Source organism: Dipteris shenzhenensis, chromosome 32 (assembly GCF_047967505.1).
Source record: "Dipteris shenzhenensis isolate YYH24624 ecotype China chromosome 32, Dip_SZ_1.0, whole genome shotgun sequence".
NCBI lineage: Eukaryota > Viridiplantae > Streptophyta > Polypodiopsida > Gleicheniales > Dipteridaceae > Dipteris > Dipteris shenzhenensis.
The window spans coordinates 35,087,624-35,093,910 of NC_141627.1; positions in this window are offsets into that span (position 1 = coordinate 35,087,624).

Sequence of the window (6,287 nt, forward strand, 5' to 3'; positions counted from 1 at the left end):
TTTCTTGAGCATACCTTATGCAGATCACTCTAGTTGTAGTTTGAGCAGTGTGCGCTCATTCATGGTGTGCATTGGGTTGCAGTGGATGATTTATAGGCCATTTGGATGCATTACGGTCCTTATTGGATGCGCTGATAGGCCCAAATTGCCTTGTGGGATGCTATTTTTTATGGACGCTTTGCACATGGATGCTATTTTATGCTGAGGGACAGCTTTAACACATTGCAAGTGATGCACTGATAGTGCTATTCTCTCTTGAATGAGATATTATTAATGCATATGCTAGTGGACGGTGTTTATGCTTGAGTCATTTGGCACTTATTGGCATTCTGGATTGCCATTGCAGTTGGCATTTTCTTTTGGGCCAAATTTGCTCATATGGATGCATAGTATATGCACATGAGTCAGATGCATCTTTTGATGCTTTGAGCTTTGAGTTTTGGTAATATTTCACTCTATTGTGGCATACACATTTGGGTGCACCTGGTATTTGGTGTGATTCTCTCTTGCAGGCACTAGCATTTGGGATTTTGTTTCATTTGCATCATGGCATCCTCTTGACAAAATATGAAGAGGGGAGAGGAGAAGAGTGGAGATGAGGAGAGAGGGCACAGCTAGAGAGCACACCACAAATGACTAACTGTACACTAGAATTAGTTGAAAAAATAGAATATATACAAACCCTTTTAGGGTTAGGGTTAGGGGATCTAACCCTTTCCTTTATAGCACTCTATAAGGTTAGTGCTATGCACATATGATCACGTGATGGTGCTATGCACACATGATCACATGATGTTGAGCGTGAACTCTCAACACCTTCCCTCAAGATCAACATCATGAAGTAGGCCTTCCCTCAAGATGATGATTCTGGGGAATCGAAGAAGGACTGAGCATTACATTCCATCACACCCCTTTAATGGGAATGTCCTTCCTCTGCATCAAACCAAGAGCTAGTCGGTGTTTCTCGAATAGCTCTTTACCGAGTGGTTTGGTAAAGATGTCTGCAACATTTTCTTTGCTATCACAATGCTGCAGTGTGATGTCACCAAGTAACACTCTTTCTCTAATGAAGTGCTCTCTGACATCAATGTGCTTTGTTCTGGAGTGATATACTGGATTTTTGGCCAATGCTTGAGCCGATTGATTATCACAGTATATTGTTGTTGGCTTTGACTCATCAAAGTAATTTGTTTCTGACAATAGTCTTCTGAGCCATATAGCCTCACATGCACCTGTAGTGAGTGCTCTATATTCTGCTTCAGTCGAAGACAAAGAAACAGTTGGCTGTTTGTTTGACAACCATGATATAGCACCTTGACCAAGGAAAAATGCATATCCCTGTGTCGATCTCCTGGTCTCATGATCTCGAGCATAGTCACTATCACAGTATCCATGCAACCGTGGATGACTTCCTCTGTATTCTATCCCAAATTGTCTTGTACCTCTGATGTATCTCAAGACTCTTTTGGCTGCATTCCAGTGAGACTGTTTTGGATTTGCCATAAACTATGCTAGTGAGCTTACTGCATAACAAATATCTGGCCGTGTGATTGTCAGATATATAAGAGATCCAATGAGTTGCCTGTAGTATCTGTCATTGACTGTAGGCTTTTCTGAATCTTTAGTAAGTTTCAAACTCTGTTCCATGGGAGTGGCTGCAATCTTGCAATCTGCCATATGAAACTTCTTCAGGAGACTGTCAACATACTTGAGCTGACTCATGAATGTGCTATCTGAATCTCTCAGAACTCAATTCCAAGACAATAGTGCATAAGTCCAAGATCTTTCATGTCGAACTCTGCAGATAAGTCTTGTTTTAGCTTTCTGATGAAGCTATCCTTGCTTCCTGTCACAATCAGATCATCTACGTACAAAAGTGCAATAGTAATATCTTCCCCTTGAACTTTATAGTAGAGAGTATGATCTGCATTGGATTTCATGTATCCCAGATCAGCAAAATACTTGTCAATTCTGCTGTACCAACTTCTGGGTGCTTGCTTTAAGCCGTAGAGACTTTTCTTGAGATGGCAAACCTTGTTCTCTTTGCCTGGTTCAACATAACCTGCTGGTTGTTGCATGTAGACTTCCTCGTCTAGATAACCATTGAGAAATGCATTCTTGACATCGAGTTGATACACATTCCATTTGCTGAGTGTCGCTAGTGATATCAAGAACCATATGGAATCCATCTTTGCTACTGGAGCATAAGTCTCATCATAATCTTGGCCATATTGTTGTGCAAATCCTTTTGCAACTAATCTGGCTTTGTATCTCTGAATGCTGCCATCTGGATTGTACTTCACTTTGTATACCCATTTGTTGGCTATGGCCTTCTTTCCTGGTGGAAGGTCGCATAATTCCCAAGTGTTATTTTTATACAAAGCATCCATTTCTTCATTCATAGCAGTTTGCCATTCTGGCTTATCTACTGCGTCTTCGAAGTACACTGGCTCTTCTGTAGCCATGATGGTAGTCATAAGAGCATAGTTGGTGGTTTCCACCTGAATTGCTTTGCCTTTCTGAGCATATGTCAATCTGGCTGGTGGTCTGCTTTCCCTAGTAGACCGTCTGAGCTGCTGTGGCGCTGATTGGGGTGTTGCTGGCAATTCTTGCTCTTCTTCATCAACCTGTTCTGTAGATGACTGTGAAGTCGATGCTTCTATCTCCTGTGTAGGTGAGGTTTTCCATTCTGATTCCTCATCGAAGATTACATCTCTGGAGATAATGACTTTGCGGTTGATGGGATCATACAATTTGTATGCTTTGCTTTCTTCACTGTAGCCAACCATGATGCATTTGCGTGACTTCGCATCCAATTTCCTGCGATGATCATCATGTATGTGGGCATATGCTATTCAACCAAATATGCGGAGATGCCCAATGCGTGGCTTGTGTCCAGTGAATGCTTCATAAGGAGTCATACCTTGTATCGGTTCGGTAGGAAGCCGATTAAGCAAGTAGTTAGCCGTAGCTATTGCTTCTGCCCAATACTGATTCGGAAGATGCTTTTCACTAAGCATTGCTCTAGCACTGTCTGCTAAAGTCCCATTCTTCCTTTCAGCTCTTGCATTTTGCTGAGGAGTATCTGCACATGTGAATTGTCTTCGAATGCCGTGATTTTTGCAAAAGTTCATGAAGGCTGAAGACATGTATTCACCTCCTCTGTCTGATCTCATGACCTTGATCTTTCTGCCTGTTTGGTTTTCTACCATGGCTTTGAATTCTTGAAATCTGGTAAACACTTTAGATTTCTCTTTCAGAAAGTAGACCCAACAATATCTGCTGTAGTCGTCGATGAAGGTCAAGTAATAAAGTGAACCATTGATGCTGCGGGTCTGGGCATAACCCCATACATCTGTATGAATCAAATCAAGAATACCTCGTGCACGAGAGGTACTTCTAACAAAGTTGGTTCGCTTTTGTTTGCCGAAGCAGCATGCTTCACAAACTTTTCCAAGAAATTGTAGCTTCGGAATCCCAATTGCCATATTTTGATTCCTTAGATCTAACAAGTACTTGAAGTTGACATGACCATATCTCTTGTGCCATTTTGCAGATAGTGGCATCTGTTTCATTTGAGCTGACATGGCATGCTTATCTGGTACTGTAGCTAGCATTTTGTATAAGCGTCCTTCCTTGACACCTTTTGCTACTAGCTGACCTCTTTTGGATTTGTCTCTGATAGTGCATTCATCATCGTCAAAGATGACTTTGTAGTTGTGTTCCGTCATTTGACCTACTGACAAAAGGTTCTTGCTGAGCTTCGGAACATAGAGCACATCTTTGACTAATCCTTTTGTACCAGTGAAATTGTTCATAGGGATAACACCTGTCCCTTGAACCGGATTCGGTGTATTGTCTGCTGTGTAGATGACATTCTTTTGACCTTCTAATGGCTTCATTTCTGTGAACCATTCCTGATGATTTGTCATATGAGATGATGCACCGCTGTCGATGTACCAAGGATCCTGTTCCACTTGGTCGACTTGATAGTTGAAATCCTCTTTGGGATTGAAATCAGTGTCTAGGTGCATTGTATCAGTCTGATGCAATTCCTCACTTGCAAGAAACATATTTCCATGTTCATTTGCAAAATGACTATGACTAGAATGTCCACCACGATGATTTCCTCTTCCTCGGGAATTCCCTTAATTACTGCTGGATTGACCGCCTTGGTCATACTGCTTCTTGCGGCAATCTCTTTCATAGTGTCCAAACTTGCGACAATAGTTGCATTGAATGTTTGACACATTGGTGGATGCATTCCCTCGTCCTTGGAATCTTCCGCGGTTGGAATGATTTCCTCTTTGCTGATTTTGATGTTGCTGAGGATGCTGCTGATGCTGATGCTGATTCTGACTTTGATTTTGTTGATGATGACCACTTTTCTGATATGATCTACCTCTGTTTCTGCCTTTGCCTCTGCTTCTGTCTGAAGCTGTGAATGCTTGATCATTAGAATGACCTTTACGTGCTTGAATGGCCTGAGTCCTGAGTTCTTCACCAAGTAGAACTGACTGAAGTTCTTCAAGTGTTGGAATTTGCCGTTGGATGGCAATACTCTGGACTAGATTCTCATATCCTTCTCCTAGTCCATTCAGGATTACTTGAACCATTTCTGCGGGATTCATAGTCTCTCCTGCTGCTGCAAGTTGATTGTTGTAGTCTTTGATGCGGAGTACATAAGCATGACCGGTTTCACTGCTGTTGCGGAAACTCTGGTTGATCTGGTTTCTCAGGGTGAGAATCCTAGATGTGTTCTTGGACTCGTAGAGAGCTGCGAACATATCCCATGCTTCTTTTGATGTCTTGACTGTGTTGAGTTGTCCTAGCATGACATCTTGCACATTCTGCTTGATCAGGTGATAGGCATACTTGTCTTTCTTATCCCATTCTGCTTGAGCTCGGGCAATGGCAGGATCTGCTACTGGTGTGGAAACTGTTTGTGTAGATGTAGATCCCGATGTAGATCCCGTTGCTGGTGCTGTGACAACAGATGGAGTAGAGCTACTGGTGGCTAGATCGGCCAATGGTCTAGGTATGGATCCATCGACATACTCCCATTTGTCCTGAAGCACAAGAATGGTCTCCATTCGGTATTTCCATGTACCGTAATTGGAGTTGTCTAACTTAGCAGATGCCTCCAGATTGAGGTTGCTAGTCGACATGGTGCAAACAATGTACTCAAAAAAATGTCCTGGAAAACTCTGTATGAATCAACTGCAAATACACTGAAGATGCCAAGTGAAATCTCTGTACCGTCGGTGAAGATAGAACTGCAGTAAATAAGATCTGACCTGTGTTACAAGGCTTGTGGCAATGATGCCGGGAATAGCCAAGAGGCTTTACAAGGCTGAAAAAATGTGCACGATGCCGTGAGATAGCCAAATAGGCTTTACAATGGTGGCATGTGTGTGTGAAATCAAGTGCTATCTGCCCACTGAATCAATCTACAATGCCTCTGAACTCTGAAGTCTGCTCACTGAACTGATGAACGTAAGGTTTCCGGTAATGTAATGATGTGAAATCGGATGTGAGCGTATGGACTGACTCCGAGTAGGTACTAGTCGAGAATTTCGAGCATGGCTTAGATTGGCAACTTGGGGAATTCAAAGCGTCCCCTCTATGGCGATCTAGTCTACTCTGATCTAGATCTAAACCAACCGTCGATCGATGAAAGAGCAGCAAATAATTCCTTTTCCTTTGTTCTTTTTAAGTGCTGGGTCAGATGCGTCGATGTAGAGGCAAATGTGCGTGAAGGAAGTGGTTTTGTCGGCGAGGCTCAAATGTGAGTGTAACTTGCACCGAAATGTGTGCGTGATGTAACGAGCGCGTAGAGCACGAAAAATCGAGCGACTTTCCTTTTTGGAGCACCCTCAAATTCTTCCTGGATCAAGAGATATGACTTGATCTATGTGGAGGGGCAAAAGGAGTGCAAATGGTGCTCAATGATGATGTGTCACTGTGAGTCACATGCAGTGATGATGTGGCACTGTGCTTAGCAAGAGGTGTGCCAGTGAAGCTCTGTGCTGAGGTGGCAGGAGTGTGCACATGCAGTGTGTGCACAGTGTGCCTGGCAAGGGACTGTGCCTGCAGAGGTCAGTGCTGACTGGACTGCTGAGGTGGCAGTGCTGAGGTGGCACTGATGATGTGGCACTGATGACGTGGCCTGATGATGTGGCAGATGATGTGGCAGTGCTGACGTGGTAGATGACGTGGCAGTTCTGACGTGGCAGTGCTGACGTGGCAGATGACGTGGCAGTGCTGACGTGGCAGATGACGTGGCA